Source organism: Idiotropiscis lumnitzeri, chromosome 2 (assembly GCF_059441095.1).
Source record: "Idiotropiscis lumnitzeri isolate Australia: NSW breed Sydney's pygmy pipehorse chromosome 2, RoL_Ilum_1.0, whole genome shotgun sequence".
NCBI classification, from domain to species: domain Eukaryota; kingdom Metazoa; phylum Chordata; class Actinopteri; order Syngnathiformes; family Syngnathidae; genus Idiotropiscis; species Idiotropiscis lumnitzeri.
In genome coordinates, this window is record NC_142392.1 from 7,522,827 (window position 1) to 7,540,426 (window position 17,600).

The 17,600-nt window shown below is 39.5% G+C and overlaps 3 long non-coding RNA genes across 10 annotated transcripts; 2 read left to right on the forward strand and 1 right to left on the reverse strand.

Annotated features, from left to right (window-relative positions):
- The first annotated feature begins 2,571 nt into the window (after positions 1-2,571).
- Positions 2,572-14,097, forward strand: LOC148341555 (uncharacterized). 5 transcript variants are annotated; one of them, XR_015842346.1, is made up of 10 exons: positions 2,572-2,706; positions 2,797-2,858; positions 3,149-3,207; positions 3,364-3,412; positions 3,670-3,751; positions 3,839-3,941; positions 4,040-4,105; positions 4,228-4,301; positions 4,384-4,427; positions 4,499-4,716. It is a non-coding gene; the product is annotated as an uncharacterized LOC148341555 (long non-coding RNA). The 5 variants fall into 5 exon arrangements; XR_015842347.1 differs by lacking the exon at positions 4,499-4,716 and adding an exon at positions 13,852-14,097 and having other exon boundaries at positions 4,040-4,301; XR_015842348.1 differs by lacking the exon at positions 4,040-4,105 and having other exon boundaries at positions 3,839-3,994.
- On the reverse strand, positions 3,238-17,302 carry LOC148341556 (uncharacterized). Of its 3 annotated transcripts, XR_015842342.1 has the most exons (6): positions 17,117-17,302; positions 16,535-16,632; positions 13,834-13,929; positions 13,608-13,680; positions 3,828-4,126; positions 3,238-3,727 (listed from the first exon to the last, which is right to left on the reverse strand). It is a non-coding gene; the product is annotated as an uncharacterized LOC148341556 (long non-coding RNA). The 3 variants fall into 3 exon arrangements; XR_015842344.1 differs by lacking the exons at positions 13,608-13,680; positions 13,834-13,929 and adding an exon at positions 4,206-4,270; XR_015842343.1 differs by lacking the exons at positions 13,608-13,680; positions 13,834-13,929; positions 16,535-16,632; positions 17,117-17,302 and adding exons at positions 4,206-4,270; positions 8,155-8,250; positions 8,714-8,904.
- Positions 12,142-13,578, forward strand: LOC148341557 (uncharacterized). Of its 2 annotated transcripts, none has more exons than XR_015842383.1 (6): positions 12,142-12,385; positions 12,480-12,537; positions 12,817-12,875; positions 13,032-13,080; positions 13,238-13,422; positions 13,520-13,578. It is a non-coding gene; the product is annotated as an uncharacterized LOC148341557 (long non-coding RNA). The 2 variants fall into 2 exon arrangements; XR_015842382.1 differs by having other exon boundaries at positions 12,149-12,385; positions 13,341-13,422.
- Positions 17,303-17,600: the final 298 nt, after the last annotated feature.

Genomic DNA, 17,600 nt, shown 5'->3' on the forward strand with positions numbered 1-17,600 from the left:
TAGTGCTGGGTTTCCCCCCACCCACGCCCCTCCCGGGAGTCAACTAAATCATCCACTGAACTTCGAAAACAAGGACGGACATTCTTGTGTATCGCTTGCAGGTCAAACCTGGGTACAGTTACTCAAATTATCCACAGGAGGGCAGTACTACATCACATCGAGTGCTTCTCCTGTTTCCTCGAAACTTGTGTTTTGGTTTGCCTCTGCACATCATTGGGTTTATATGTGACTCATTTGAACATAAAGAACATGCAAAGCGTGTACTTGGTTATGCCTGTTGTATTTGTAAAAGCACAAGATGACAAAGACATTTCACACCAGGAAGCCCTATTTGAATTATTATTTTTTATTTAACGACCATTCTGCTTTCGTATCGTGCAGAACCTAAACTGGGCCCAAAAGTGAACAGCAAAAAAATATTTGGCTGAGGTACGAGTTAGAGAAAAGTGAGCAAATGTTGCTCTTCTGCAGTCCCTCAATTATGACAATTGATATTTGAAAGAAGACAATGGTCCCTTTGCAAAACGAAATAAACGTCTGGATGAGCAGGTGGAGAAAATGTGTTGAAGTTGAGCATGTGCTAGTTTTGCACAAAATGTTCGCAGTTAAGGTGGACGCTACAGCAGCCGATGTGAAGTAATTTTTTCATTGTGGGAACCGTTGCTCATGCAAACAATCAAAATGTCTTACTTAGCGTTTAAGACACTTAACTAATTTAGCCGACGCGTTTAAAGACACAAACAACGTTTACGCAAACGCGCCGGTCAATCCAAACACTTCCTTGTTGTTCAAGTCGGGCTTTTCACTTCCGGGTTATATTCACGTCATGCCTGATTTATTTTTTGATTTGGACGGGGTTCTTATCATGTGTGTTGGTAATGTATGTTAGTTCTTCACAGATTGGAAAATTACGTTTTTTTTAAGGTTGACGTTTATATAACCCGGAAGTGAAAAGCCCTTGAACCGAAAACAAGGAAAGATTTAAATTGACCGGCGCGTTTGCGTAAACGTTGTTTTGTGTCTTTAAACGCGTGAGCTAAGTTAGTTAAGTTGCTTAAACGCGAAGTAAGACATTTTGATTGTTTGCATGAGCAGCGGCTCCCACAATGAAATAATTACTTCACGTCGGCTGCTGTTGCGTCCACATGAACTGTGAACATTTTGTGCACAGGTAACACGTGCTCAACTTCAACACATTTTCTCTGCCTGCTCATCCAAAAGTATATTTCGTTTTGCAAAGGTCAATTGTCAAAAGTGAAGGACTGCAGAAGAGCAACATTCGCTCACTTTTCTCCATCTCGTACCTCAGCCAAATGCTATTGAGACCCACGATTAATTTTGACGCATAATCTGTTCCATTCTTTACATTCCATTTGCTATGGCTGCACGTTTTTATAAGTTACAGAGAACTATTAAGGCAGCTATGATCGTTTTTAGGGGAGCATAACATTCATATTTTTTGCTATTCACTTTTGGGTCCAGTTTAGGTTCTGCACGATACGAACGCAGAATGGACGTTAAATAAAAAATAATTCTAATAGGACATCCTGGTGTGACATGTCTTTGTCATCTTGTGTTTCTCCAAATAAAACTGACATAACCAAGTACACGCTTTGCATGTTCTTTATGTTCAAATGAGTCACACATAAACCCAATAGTGATAAGCACTCGATGTGATGTAGTACTGCCCTCCTGTGGATAATTTGAGTAACTGTACCCAGGTTTGACCTGCAAGCGATACACAAGAATGTCCGTCCTTGTTTTCGAAGTTCAGTGGATGATGTAGTTGACTCCCGGGAGGGAGCGTGGATGGGGGGGAAACCCAGCGATAATTTTCAATATAAAAACCAGGATAGGAACTCATGACCTTCATTTTCTTAAGCGGCAACGACACGGCTGGTTGGCCCATGGTATTAGGAAAGGATTCCGGTACCGCAGTGATAAAGTTCGAACCCTGATCTTTGCAACCTTTTTCAACAGACATAGAAATGAGGAAAAGAATGGGAAACGAATTTTGTCCGCGGTCGCCGAAATCGTTGGCTTGGTACACTGGACCACACCAGACAGGCAGCCACTCTAACAGGAATAAATACAAGAGAAATACTACCAAAAAAATGCGAAAACTTTCATCTATGTTGGTTGACTGGTCTAAAACTTTGCGTCCGGTTCAGGTGACCCAGGTTCGAGTCTCGCTCTCTGCACCATCATTACACATAATTGCAGATAAGCAGAAAACGGGACTCGAACACGGATACATCTAAAACAAACGCAAAGTCGAAAACCACTCGACTAACTCTTGCTTAGCGATCACTGGTGTTTGGTCTGAATTTATAGATTAAAGTACATAGAATTCGGTCGCAAAAAATTTGAAAGACTATATTATAAAGGATTAAAACACCGGAAGTGCCAAGGCGATAACAGCCGAATGGTCAACGACAAGGATTACGGTGCGACAGCGTTCGAACGGCGCTGGTTCGATCCCCACCAGGCTTGCTTTCACGTATTATTTCTAGTTTTTCCGGCAAAGTTGAATCTTTTATTTATTTTTTGTTCCCTTGTTTAAATAAAGCTTTTGAGGAAAAAAAAAGAAGCACGTGACGACGTCATTAGCGAAAATCTATTTAAGCTGCGACAAATTGAACGAGCGTTCTCTTTCTCCACCGAGCTGACAACTTCACGCCGACGTCTCGACAAGATGACCAAAAGGTTTGTCAAAGTTTCTTTTTTTAGACTCGTCATTGTAACTTTGACCATTAATTCATGTTTTCGGCATGCAATAACTTTCCTATCTTGCAGCTCAAGTGTTTAATGATCCCAAACGCGGGATAAAATGACACAAACGCTTGAGATTTAAAGCGGTAAGTAAACTATGTTAACTTTTTAAACTAACGCACTTTTATTTTTTGCATTACAGAAAAAGAGCCGCGTTTGGCAGAAGGTAGGTTGCCAGCGTTTTTATGTTCACAATTCAAACGCGAATCAACTATTGCTTTATTTTAATTGTTTTAATTTCTGTCCACAGGCTTGCATCCTGCAGCGAATGGCCAAATTGACTCTAAAATGGCGTCTCTCTCTTTTTTTTTTTTCACCTGCATTTAAATGCGCTGACCAAATGCCATGTTGCTAACTATGTCTTTGTGTCTTTCAGCCCTTTTCGTGCTCCAGGTCATTGCCGAGATGTCCTGCTCAGCTCTGCTCTCGTCACTGGTGAGATAAAAACACTCCAATGCATACAAATATGATGTCATGTTTTAATTTGTTTCAGCACGTGGTGAAGATGAGCTACAACGTGGAACGTTTGATCACTCTGCGAAACAAAATGGCTGACGAGAACATTTCTTTTAACAAATTTCTCTTTTGCAGTTCCCCCAAAGCTGCAATGAGATGCGCTTCAGTCAAGCCCTTCACAAAGGTACATTTGCCATTCTGTGCCAATACTCACATGTTGGTTCGCTTCCTGCTTGTGTCCACCAGGTGGCGCCAAAGCACATGTTGGCCCTGGAGAACCTGAACCAGCAACTACTCTTATTTAAATAAAGTCAAAGAAATATTTTTTTTGTTTGTTGTAGGGCTGGGGGAAACATGGCGCCATGATCAACATTCTGTGTCATGACAAGCTTGACAAATTTCAGGAGTTTGGACTTTTTTCTTTTTTTGGACTGTGTGCAGGAGCTTCGAGTGAAGGTGCCGTCATGGACTTTGCACGCTGGCCACCAACATTTTGCATCTGCAGGATGAAGAATTTCTACAAGTATGTCATCAATGAACCTTGAATCTTTCACGTGAATAAACTTAAAAATTTGAAGCTGGACTTATCTCGTGCTTACCTCCCGTTTAGGTTTGTCCGCTGTGGAGCCCTCAGAAGCAGTTTGACGTGATGGCGAAGTTTGCAGAACTGGCAACTGTTCGTCATCAAGCAGAAGGGTCCAGCGTCACAAAATGTCAGACGCGGAATTTTGACAAGCTTGTGGTCGTGCGTTTCATCAACAAAAAGGTGTTTAAATGTTTTGACTCGCAATGTTTTTCTTTTGTTTCCCAGAAGTCATGACACACTGGTCCAAGCTGTCCTCGCTCTGCAACTTTTTACCCCCCCCCCCCTTCCATGGTGTGCAACTTGACTTTTAATCTGCAAGTAAAATAAATGGTCATTTCAACAAAACTTGGTTGTGTAAACTTGTTTTTTTGACTTTGGGCTCTTTGCTTACTCTGCGTCGTTGTCGGCGTCAGCTGGAGGACCGCATCAAGGTGTTGAAGCCAACTTGGGAGCAGCCTGCCAAAAAGTGGAAGACAAGTTTGAGACGGTTGCACCACTCGTGTGTACATGCGTGCTGTGACTGCACTTGACAACTTCAACAAAATGTTTTTTTTTTTTTTCTCTTTCAGAGTTGGCTTCCTGTGAGTGCATCCATGCAAACTCTTCATCCCTGGTAGGTTTAATTTAGTCAACTGTTGACTGCACATGAAATGTTCTCTAACTCGCATGTCCCCCTTTCTCCAGGTAGTGACTGGCATCCGTGACTTTGGACTGGATATCGTTTTGTTGAGCCCGCCACGCTTTGGTCCCGCTGGCTGACAACTTCACCTGTCAATGACTCACACTTGTAAGGTTTTTTTTTTTTTTGGTCCATAGTTTTTTGTCAGTTTTTTTTTATTCTTTTTTTTTTTTTGCCATTCACCATGTACTTTGCAAATAAATAAAATATTACTTGTCATGCATTCTTGTAACATCTTTAATAAAAATAAATAAATAAAACAAATTCCTAATTCTCAAAGACAGTCGAGTGAGGAATAGTGGGTGGGGCATTATCCAAATGAGGAGCAGGCAGCCATCTGATTGGTTGAGTCGGTAAGAAAGTGGGTGTGGCTATGCAAATTAGGTACCGGCGAGTGATCTGATTGGTTGAGCTTGAAGAGGGGTGGAGTTATGAGAAAAATTTGCATGAAATGCCAATATTAGCATACAGGGGTGTGGATATGCAAATCAGTGCCAATATCCACTGTTTTTCGGCAGAAAGTGGGCGTGGTTATGCAAATTTATTTGCATATAAGCAAGCTGATTGGTCAATTCAGGAGAGTGGGTGGAGTTAGGTAAATTGTTTTGCATGAAAGGATCTGATTGGTCATTTCAAGAGGTGGGCGGAGTTGTGGAAAAAAATTTCGCATGACAAATCCAGATTTGCAAAGTGGGTGTGGCTACGCGCATGCTTTTTCCGGGCCGTGATTGGACGGCAACCGGACTGCTCAAGTCGCGCCGGAAGACTTTTGGCCTCTCGTCCGAGCAGGCTTCTCGTGTTCATGCTCAAACGCCAGCAAGGACAGCTCGCCATCTGCTGTTTGAGCACGAAACCAACAAGCCTGCTCGGAGCCGAGGCCAAACGTTTTCCAGCACAACCTGAACAGTCCACTTGGCATCCATAACGAGGTCATTTGAAACTCAGTGAGGGTGCAGTGAGCAAGAAAACACGGAGACTCCATTTACAGTTCAACAATATATTTTAAAGAGAAGCAGTTTTTTTGTCAAATACATAATTTTACACCTTACGACGTACATCAAGCAGAGGTTAAAGCGAACTGACATGACGGACTCGAGCACGCATGGTGGCGATCTCTGCTGCTGCTTTCATGTACAGCCTGTCATCCAGTGTTTAACTTTAGTCACACATCAACATTGCTGAAATGGTGTCAAACTGTTTTTGTACAATAAATTGCTCAGCTGTAATTGGAGTCTGAGTGTTTTGATTGCTAACTGCACCCTGACTGAGTTAAATTTTATTTTTATTTATTTAAAAATTAAAAACTGTAATTATTTTTTTTTTTAAAGCCTTGTTATCCACAATTTGTTTTTGTCATGTTTTCTCGTTTGTTGAATGGATGGCAACAGGACTGTTTGGGTTTTGCTCGCATCAGATACCAAACAAAAATCTCAAACAGTCCTGTTGCCATCCATTCAACAAACGAGAACATGACAAAAACAAATTGTGGATAACAAGGCATTAAAAAAAAATAATTACAGTTTTTAATTTTTAAATTAATTAAAAAAAATCTATTAATTTTTCAAAATTTTTACTTTTTTTAAAACTCAGTCTGGGTGCAGTTAGCAATAAAACATTTGAATTACAGTTAAACAATATCGTACACAAACGCTTTTTTTTTAACAATTCGACACAATTTTAGCAATAATGTCTGACTTAAGTTAAACACAAACACTGGCTGACAGGCTCAACATGGAAGCAACAGCAGAGGACGCCACAATGTGTGCTTGAGGAAGAGTGTGTGATGTCACATCAGCACAATAGGCCAAAGCTTCAAGTGCTGCACAACATTTGCAAACACAATGAGAACATCATTCAATGTGCTTCAGAATGAAAAAAAAAATATTTTTTTAATTTAAAAAATATTTTAAAATCAATTAGTTGTTATTTTGGCAACTTATCAAAAAAACAAATGTTCAAAAGCATTGAATGATGTGCTTGTGTGTGTGCAGTCGAAGCAGAGGCCAAGGCGCACGGACATGACTGACTAAAGCACACATTGGGGCGATCTCTGCTGCTGCTTTCAACTCCAGCCTGTCATCCAGTGCTTCACTTTTGTCACACATCAACATTTCTTAAATGGTGTCAAATTGTTAAAAAAAAAAAAGTAGTTTTTGGACAATAAATTGCTCAGCTGTAATTGGAATGTGAGTGTTTGGATTGCTAACTGCACCCTGACTGAGTTTGTATTTCTTTTTTTAATAAAAAAAAAAAAAAAAGTAATTTAAAAAAATTTTAAAAATTGTTATCCACAATTTGTTTTTCTCATATTCTCATTAGTTGAATGGATGGCAACTGGACTGTTTGAGATTTTTGTTTGGCCTCGGCTCCAAGCAAGCTTCTTGGGTTCATGCTCAAGGCCAGACGGGACAGCTCGCCGTCTGGCCTTGAGCAAGAACCCAAGAATCTTGCTTGGAGCCGAGGCCAAACATAAATCTTCCAAGAAAACTCAAACAGTCCAGTTGCCATCCATTCAACTAATGAGAATATGAGAAAAACAAGTTGTGGATAACAAGGCTTTAAAAAAAAAAATAATTACAGTTTTTAATTTTTAAATAAATAAAAAAAAATCTATTAATTTTTCAAAATTTTTACTTTTTTTAAAACTCAGTCAGGGTGCAGTTAGCAATAAAACATTCTAATTCCAGTTAAACAATATATTAAACAAACATGCTATCTTTTTAACAATTTGACACCATTTCAGCAAAGAGGTTTGACTTTAGTTACAAACAAACACTGGCTGACAGGCTCAACATGGAAGCAGCAGCAGAGGACGCCACAATGTGTGCTTGAGGAAGAGTGTGTGTGATGTCACATCAGCACAACAGGCCAAAGCTTCAAGTACTGCACAACACTTGCAAACACAACAAGAACATCATTCAATGCTTCTGAACATATGCTGAAGTTTTAAAAAAAAAAAAGTCTGTGATATTTTGGCAACGTATTAATAAAACAAATTCTTTTTAAACCATTTAGAAAAAAAAACAAATGTTCAAAAGGCATTGAATGATGAGCTTGTGTGTGTGCAGTCGATGAAGCAGAGGTCAAGGCGCACTGAAAAATGACTAAGTGGCATCACACTCACCTCCTCAAGGGGTCATTCAATGCCAAATCACTCAGTGGGTTTAAAAGCAAGCCGATTTTGATTTTAATTAAACTTGCTGTACTTGTTGAGAGTGATTGCACTACACTAAATCTGAAATTTGAGGTCAATCAGAGCAAAGATTTTGGAGTTACAGCCACCCGAATATTAATGAGCTCAGCTGTTAAAAGAAATATGCACTGATCTGCTAAATGATTGCAGATTTGGATTCCTTGTTAAGTTCACATTCCAAAAATATGTGTTTTGTGAAGATTGACAAAGTCGTTCCTGAAAAAAAAGGGCTTAAAGTAAGGTGACCACGCCCCTTTTTGCCAAACTCATTAATATGCGTAGGTTTGTAGCACCTAAAAACTACTCTAATTGACCTCAAATTTCAGATTTAATGTTATGCCATCACTCCCAAGCACATCAAGTTTCATTAAAATGAAAATCGGCAAAATTAATTTTTTGGAGTGATTTGGCATGCCATCCCCTTAAGCACAGAGCATGGAGTTCCTTGCCGTGAAAGAGAACACTCACCTGTCCAAAAAAAGTTGCCGTCTTTGGAGTGCAGACGAGTCCAGATGTCCAGAACTATGAAACTGTCTGTTGTTTGGTGTCCAAAACATCCTCCAGCTTGTAAAAATAAACAAAAACATAAACATTGAGTGAGCTCATTTGCATATGCCCTAATTTGCATATGCGTCAATTTGCATAAAGGAAAAAACGTGACTTGCCAGCCAATAGCTGCGAAGTATTAAAATACTCTTAAATGTTTATGCCGCTAATAAGTAAATGTAACATTTGTTTTTATGATAGGCTGTCCATTTTTTAATTGAAAGCAACTTACAAACGTTTTGGTCAGTGTGAGCTTTAAATGCATTTAAAACCTACAATACATATATTTGTACTTTAAGATATCGCAAAGAAACGATTTTTACATTAAAAATAGCATTACAGTTGCAAATGCACCTAATGTTTTGATTAAAACAAAACAACTACCTGTGTGGCACGCCAAATAGTATGTTTGTTTTTTAAAGAAAAGTCTATTTTTAGAGGAGCAAGCAGTGAAAACGTGGAAAAGATGAGAATGCGTTACCTTTGCAAAATACGTCGGGACTTTTGTACAGCCGACGTGGAGAATATATGCCTGCATCGTGGACGTCTTTGCACATGTAAACTATAAAAAAGAGACTATTTTGAGCTGAGGTAGCTTAACAAACTTAGCACATTTGTTCGAATTCCACAAAACAACATTAGCAAACGATCCACCCAGACAAACAATTGCTCATTTCCTTTTCCGGTAGATTTAACTTCCGGGTCGCAGCGACGCTAAAAATAAAAATAAAAAAAATATTGACAAAGCGATTAACAAACTAAAATGACAGAGTGTAAAACGGCACATACAGAGTTTAAAAAATATATTCGTCCCCCACCGAAAGAAAAAAAATAAACATTTTTCAAGGCTGTCAGCCGCATGCGCAAAAATTGGAACATTGAAAGTCAAAAAGTAATTAGAAAATTTGGTATTTCAGACGTGTATCAAACTGCTGGCACCTGGCTTCATTTAAAAAAAAAAATAAAAAAAATGCTGTCGTATTGTGGATTTTTGAAATTCTCTGTACGTTTTTGAAGAAAAAACATGTGTGACGTCATAACCGGAAACCTTTTCAAGACGCGACTAATTGAGCTAATGGCGTGCTAACATCATTTTTTGCGTGCTAACGTCTTACTAGCTAAAATGTTTGCAATTTGCAAAAACAATACATTCATTTAAGGTGTACGGCGATAAATAAATGCAAACGATATACAAAACTGTTTTGTCTAGTTAAATTGTAACAGTCTGTTGTACAATGTAAAAAAATAATATTCTTAGGAGAAACTTTTGGTTTTTTGTATGTGCAGGAGGAGGTGATATAAACACGATCAAATATTTCGTCACTGGAAAAAAAACTTCACTTATAACGTCTCAAACACTGATTGCATTGGAATATCGCCCCCCCGTGGTAAATTGACTTAACTACAACTACGGTCACTACGTGCCAAACTGTTTCGTCAAGTTAAGTTGTAACAGTTTGTTGTACGATGTAAAAAATAATATTCTTGGGAGAAACTTTTGGTTTTATGTATGTGCAGGAGGAGGTGATGAACACGACCAAAGATTTTGTCGTTGGAAAAAAAACTTGACGATTGCATGGTCAAATCACGTCATAGATTAAATATAGTGAAGATGCGAACGTTTAGAGGGGAAATGGGCAAAACACAACATATGCTGCCGTCTTGCGGTGAATCGCTGTAACTACATTCAGGTGGTGGATAACTGATAACAGTTGCATGTTCAAACACGTCATGAAAAAGTGTTGTACTGTTGTGGCTATTGTCGAATGCAATAAACCGAAGACTCTCCCAAGTCGGTCCTCATGTCTTATTATTGTTGGCGAGACTATAGGAAGCTACTAGACTCGGACGATATATTTGTTTTGTTTTTGGGTGGTTTATTTTTTTATATCTCCCGTGTGTTAAAGTTTGTTGACAGACTGGCAAATAAAGTTTTTTGTGGAGGGAAATGACATTTATAACCCGGAAGTGAAAAGCCCAATGAAACCAAAACAAGAAAGTGTTTGGATTGATCGGCGTGTTTATGTAAACTTTGTTTTGTTTCTTTAAACGCGTGGCTATTTTAGTTACCTTGCCACGTGACGAGTTTTTGATCGTTTGTACGAGCAGAGGTTCCCACAATGAAGCTGCTGTAGCGTCCACATTAACTGTGAACATTTTGTGCGCAGGTAACACATGCTCAACTTTAACACATTTTTTCTGCATGCTCTTCCAAAAGTACATTTCGATTACAAAGGGAACATTGACTTCGATTTTACATGTTGCCCATATGACTCGATTATTAGATCGAAACATTCCTGTCAGACTTCTCCAAGATGGAAACCTGAAAACAAAATAAAAAAACGGACCAGCCACACTCAGTTTAAGTTAAGTTTATTACATCGACGTAAAAAATAAAATAAAAAGACGCTCATCAAGGTCAGTAGACAATTGACTACCACCTGGTGGACACGCGGAGGAAGTGAAGTCAAGCCAAGTTTACAAGACTGATGGAAAAGGTCAAGTGTCATTATTGAGGGACTGCAGAGGAGCAACATTTGCTCGCTTTTAACCATCTCCATTCTCAGATGTCTAAGTCCATCGTGACTGCACAGGGGAAAAATATCAAGAGTGTACATTTTTACATTAATCTCAGGTGTTCTTAGCCTCGCTTCACCTGACGCACAAGCCATGCACGGTACACACTGGTACCCACAATTAAATATGACGTGCAAACTGTTCACTTATTTACATTCTATGACTACATGCTTTTATGAAGTACAGATTAATGGTTCACATTTTGCGAACCTCTTTCCAAATGTTTTGGGATCATAGTTTGTGATATTTTTACGGTTTGAACTATTAAGGCAGTTATGATTGCTGTTAGGGGAGCACAAATTATTCCTAGATTTTTGCTGGTCACTTTTGAGCCCAGTTTAAGTTCTGCACTATCCTAAAGCAGAATGGTTCTTAAAAAACTAATTTAAATTATTAAATTATTATTATTATTATTATTGAAATTCCTTAAGTGAAATGTCTTTGTCATATTGTGTTTCCCCAAATAAAGCTGACATAACCCAGTCCAATCTTTGCATGTTCTTTATGTTCCAATGAGTTACGCATAAACCCAATAGTGTGCGCAGGCAAACCAAGACATACATTTCGAGGAAACAGCCGGAGCACTCGATGTGATGCAATACTGCCCTCATGTGGATAACTGGTGTAACTGCATCCAGGGTTGACTTGGTTGTGATGCAAAAGAATGACCGTCCTTGGATTCGAAGTTCAGTGGATGATGTGGAGGAAGGAGAAAACCAGCACCCGATTTTGATTTAAAAAAAAATAAGAAAACAGGGTGCGTACTCATGGCTTTCATGTTTTTGGGACCGGAACGTCACGGCTGGTTGGCTCATGGTATAAGAAAAGGATTCCGTTACCGCGGTGACTTTGTTCGAATCTTGCTCTTGGCTACCTTTTTCAACAGACATAGAAATGAGGAAAAGAACAGGACACGAACTAGGTCAGCGGCAGCCGAAATTGTTGGCTTAGATCACACCAGACTAGAAAATAATTGCAATGTATACATAGAAACATAACTACATGAGAAAGAAATACTACCATAAAAATGAGTAGATTTTCATCCATGTTGGTTGACTGGTATAAAACTTTGCGTTCGGTTCAGATGACTCGGGTTCGAGTCTCGCTCTCTGCACCACCGTTGCAAATAAATGCACATAAGCAGAAAACGGGATTCGAACGCGGGTACATCCAAGCCAAATGTAAAGTCGAAAACCACTCGACTAATTCTGGTTTATCGGTTACGGGCGTTTGGTTTGGATTTATAGATTAAGTATATAAAATTCAGTGGCTGACAATGAACATGGATTAAATATAAAGGAAAAAATTACCGGAAATGTCATGGCGCAATTAGCCGAATGGTTACAGACAGGGATTGCGGTGCAGGCAGCCGCGAGCGGCGTCGTTTCGAATCCCGTCTAGCTCTCGTTTCACTTGTTTTTCTGTCAGTTTCGTCTTTCATTTTTTTGTGTTCTTGTTTAAATAAAGCTTTTTAGGAAAAAAAGAAGCACGTGACCACGTCGTTAGCGAAAATCTATTTAAGCTGCGACAATTTCAAACCAGCGTCCTCGACAAGATGACCGACAGGTTTGTCAAAGTGAGTGTTTAAAGTTTAATTTTTTAAGACTCGTCATTAGAACTTTGACCATTAATTCATGTTTTCGGCATGCAATAACTTTTCTATCTTGCAGCCGAAGTGTTCAATTATCCCAAACGCAAAAATGACACAAACGCCTGAGATTTAAAGCGGTAAGTAAACTATGTTAACTTTTTAAACTAACGCACTTTTTTTTTGTATTGTAGCAAAAGAGCCGCGTTTGGCAGAAGGTAGGTTGCCAGCGTTTTTATGTTCACAATTCAAACGCGAATCAACTATTGCTTTATTTTAATTGTTTCAATTTCTGTCCACAGGCTTGCATCCTGCAGCGAATGGCCAAATTGACTCTAAAATGGCGTCTTTTTTTTCAACCTTCATTTAAATGCGCTTACCAAATGCCATGTTGCTAACTATGTCATTGTGTCTTACAGCCCTTTTCGTGCTCCAGGTCATTGCCGAGATGTCCTGCTCAGCTCTGCTCTCGTCACTGGTGAGATAAAAACACTCAAATGCATACAAATATGATGTCATGTTTTAATTTGTTTCAGCACGTGGTGAAGATGAGCTACAACGTGGAACGTTTGATCACTCTGCGAAACAAAATGGCTGACGAGAACATTTCTTTTAACAAATTTCTCTTTTGCAGTTCCCCCAAAGCTGCAATGAGATGCGCTTCAGTCAAGCCCTTCACAAAGGTACATTTGCCATTCTGTGCCAATACTCACATGTTGGTTCGCTTCCTGCTTGTGTCCACCAGGTGGCGCCAAAGCACATCTTGGCCCTGGAGAACCTGAACCAGCAACTACTCTTATTTAAATAAAGTCAATTAAATATTTTTTTTGTTTGTTGTAGGGCTGGGGGAAACATGGCGCCATGATCAACATTCTGTGAGATGACCCAAGCTTGACAAATTTCAGGAGTGTGGCCTTTTTTTCGTTTTTTGGACTGTGTGCAGAAGCTTCGAGTGAAGGTGCCGTCATGGACTTTGCACGCTGGCCACCAACATTTTGCATCTGCAGGATGAAGAATTTCTACAAGTATGTCGTCAATGAACCTTAAATCTTTCATGTTGACACGTGACTAAACTATTAAAAATTTGAAGCTGGACTTATCTCGTGCTCACCTCCCGTTTAGGTTTGTCCACTGTGGAGCCCTCAGAAGCAGTTTGACGTGATGGTGAAGTTTGCAGAACTTATTTCTTGACTGTGGGCTCTTTGCTTACTCTGCATGGTTGCGTCGGCTCGGTCAGCTGGAGGACCACAGCAAGAAGGTGCTGAAGCCAACTTGGGAGCAGCCTGCCAAGAAGTGGAAGACGACTTTGAGACGGTTGCACCACTCGTGCACATGCTTGCTGTGACCGCACCCGTGCAAACTCCTCCATCCTCTTCATCCCTGGTAGGTTTAAGTTTGTCAAATGTTGACTGCACAAGAAATGTTCTCTAACTCACGTGTCCCCCTTTCTCCAGGTCGTGACTGGCATCCGTGACTTTGGACTTGCTGTCGTTTTGTTGGGCCCTCCACGCTTTGGTCCCGCTGGCTGACGACTTCATGAAACGGCGGCAAGAAGACGCCTGTTAATGCTTCCAACTTGTTAGGGTTATTTTTTTTTTATCTTGCATAGTTTATTGTGAACTTTTTTTTTGTTTATTTTTTTATATATATTTTGCTTTAACATGTACTTTGCAAATAAATAAAATATTACATGTCATGAATTATTGCATTTTTTTTTAATCCAACCATAAATTTAAAATAAAAATAGGGGGTGGGACATTATGCAAATGAGAACAGGCAGCCATCTGATTGGTGGCTTTGGTGTGCATGGGGTGTGGCTATGCAAATTATGAAGCAGCTCGTGATCTGATTGGTTGGGCTGGCAATGGGGTGGGGTTATGCAAATATATTAGCATACAAAGCTTACATTAGCATAAAGGGGCGTGGATATGCAAATTAGTGCCAATATCCAGTGTTTTTGCCCGAAAATGGGCGTGGTTATGCAAATAAATTTGCATAGCGGGAAGGTGATTGGTCAATTTGGCAGGGTGGGTGGAGTTAGGTAAAATATTTTCCATGAAAGGATCTGATTGGCCATTTCAAGAGGTGGGCGGAGTTGTGGGAAAATTTTTCGCATGACAAATCCTGATTTGCAAAGTGGGTGTGGCTACGCGCATGCTTTTTCCGGGCCGTGATTGGACGGCAACCGGACTGCTCAAGTCGCGCCGGAAGACTTTTGGCCTCTCGTCCGAGCAGGCTTCTCGTGTTCATGCTCAAACGCCAGCAAGGACAGCTCGCCATCTGCTGTTTGAGCACGAAACCAACAAGCCTGCTCGGAGCCGAGGCCAAACGTTTTCCAGCACAACCTGAACAGTCCACTTGGCATCCATAACGAGGTCATTTGAAACTCAGTGAGGGTGTAGTGAGCAAGAAAACACGGAGACTCCATTTACAGTTCAACAATATATTTTAAAGAGAAGCAGTTTTTTTTCTTAAATACATCATTTTACACCTCACGACGTACATCAAGCAGAGGTTAAAGCGAACTGACATGACGGACTTCCCTCGCGTCTGCTGCTGCTTTCATGGACAGCCTTGCCTGTCATCCAGTGTTTCACTTTAGTCACACATCAACATTGCTGAAATGGTGTCAAATTGGGAAAAAAGAAAGTTTTTGTACAGTAAATTGCTCAGCTGTAATTGGAATGTGAGTGTTTGGATTGCTAACTGCACCCTGATTGAGTTTGTATGTTTTTTTATTTAAAAATTTGAAAAATGTATTTACATTTTCTTTAAAAAAAAACCATTGTTATCCACAATTTGTTTTTGTCATGTTCTCATTTGTTGAATGGATAGCAACTGGACTGTTTGAGATTTTTGTTTGGCCTCTGATGCGAGCAGGCTTCTTGGGTTCATGCTCAAGGCCAGACGGGACAGCTCACCATCTGGCCTTGAGCTTGAACCCAAGAAGCCTGCTCGCATCAGATACCAAACAAAAATCTCAAACAGTTCAGTTGCATCCATTCAACAAATGAGAACATGACAAAAACAAATTGTGGATAACAACGCTATTTCAAAACTCAGTCAGGGTGCAGTTAGCAATAAATCAAACATTGTAATTACAGTTGAACAATACACTACGCAAACGCTTTTTTTTTACACCATTTCAGCAATGAAGTTTGACTAAAGTTAAACACAAACACTGGCCAACAGGCTCAACATGGAAGCAACAGCAGAGGACGCCACAATGTGTACTTGAGGAAGAGAGTGTGATGTCACATCAGCACAATAGGCCAAACCTTAAACTACTGCACAACACTTGCAAACACAATAAGAACATCATTCAATGCTTCTGAACGTGTGCTTAAGGATTAAAAAAAAAAAAAAACTATTATTTTTCAGAGCCAGCCAAAATATTTATATTTTTTTTTTATTTAAAAAATATTTTTAAAAACAAGTCAGTGTTATTTTGGACACTCATTAATAAAAGAAATTATTTTTAAACAATTTAGAAAAAAAGCAAAAATTCAAAAGCTTTGAATGATGAGCTTGTGTGTGTGCAGTCGATGAAGCAGAGGTCAAGGCGCACTGAAAAATGACTAAGTGGCATCACACTCACCTCCTCAAGGGGTCATTCAATGCCAAATCACTCAGTGGGTTTAAAACCAAGCCGATTTTGATTTGAATGAAACTTGCTGTACTTGTTGAGAGTGATTGCACAACACTAAATCTGAAATTTGAGGTCAATCAGAGCAAAGATTTTGGAGTTACAGCCACCCGAATATTAATTAGCTCAGCTGTTAAAAGAAATATGCACTGATCTGCTAAATGATTGCAGATTTGGATTCTTTGTTAAGTTCACATTCCAAAAATATGTGTTTTGTGAAGACTAACAAAGTCGTTCCTGAAAAAAAAGGGCTTAAAGTAAGGTGACCACGCCCCTTTTTGCCAAACTCATTAATATGCGCAGGTTTGTAGTCCCTAAAAACTGCTCTAATTGACCTCAAATTTCAGATTTAATCTTATGCCATCACTCCCAAGCACATCAAGTTTCATTAAAATGAAAATCGGCAAAATTAATTTTTTGGAGTGATTTGGCATGCCATCCCCTTACACGCACACAGCATGGAGACCCTTGCCTTGAAACAGAACACATACCTGTCCCAAAAAAAGTTGCCGTCTTTGAGGTGCAGACGAGTCCAGATGTCCAGAACTATGAATCTGTAAGTTGTTTGGTGTCCAAAACATTCTCCAGCCTGCAAAAATAAACAAAAACATAAACGCTGAGTGAGCTAATTTGCATATGCGTCAATTTGCATAAAGGCAAAAACGTGACTTGCCAGCCAATAACTACAAAGTATTAAAATACTCTCGAATGTTTATGCCGCTAATAATTAAATGAAACATTTGTTTTTATGACAGGCTGTCCATTTTTTAATCGAAAGCAGAAATGCACTCTTTAAGGTCATTGTGATCTTCAAAAGTATTTAAAACCGACAATACATGCATTTGTACTTTTAAGATATCGAGGCTTTCTTGTTTTTGACAGATAGTTTCATTAAAAAATAGTCACATTAGCAAATAGCAAAGAGCGTTAGATTGTGCACATGCACCACATGTTTTTATCTAACCAAGTCACACGAGGAACACGCTAAATAGGAGACAATGTTTCCTTTTAAATAGAAATATACTTCTTAAGGAACAAGCTGTGAAAACGTGGAAAAGTTGAGGACGCGTTACCTTTGCACAAACGCGTCGCCACTTTTGCGCAGGTCGACGTGGAGCCAATATTCCTTCTTCAAGGTTGACGTGGAGCCAAAATATTCCTTCATTGTGGACGCCTTTTCACAAATAAACAGTGCCAAAAAGTCTTCGTTAACGCTAACAAACGCAACAGCACAACATCAGGTTTCCAAACAATTCTTCGCTTCCGTTTCTGGTCGGTTTAACTTCCGGGTCGCGGCTAAAAAAAACTTGACGCAACCCTGTCATTATCCTCACCGCTACGATATAAAAGTAAGATTATTTGAAACTTTGAAGGAATGTATAAAGAGAGATGATTTGATGCCAACAACGAGACAGGGAGTTATTACGTTGCTACCCAAACCTGGGACCCTCCAATACATTTATATGGAATTCTAGGAAAAGATGAGGTCAAATATTTAGCTGTGAGAGGAACAATGGAATGTTGCTCCAGTCATCGAAAAAAGCAAATAAATACTTA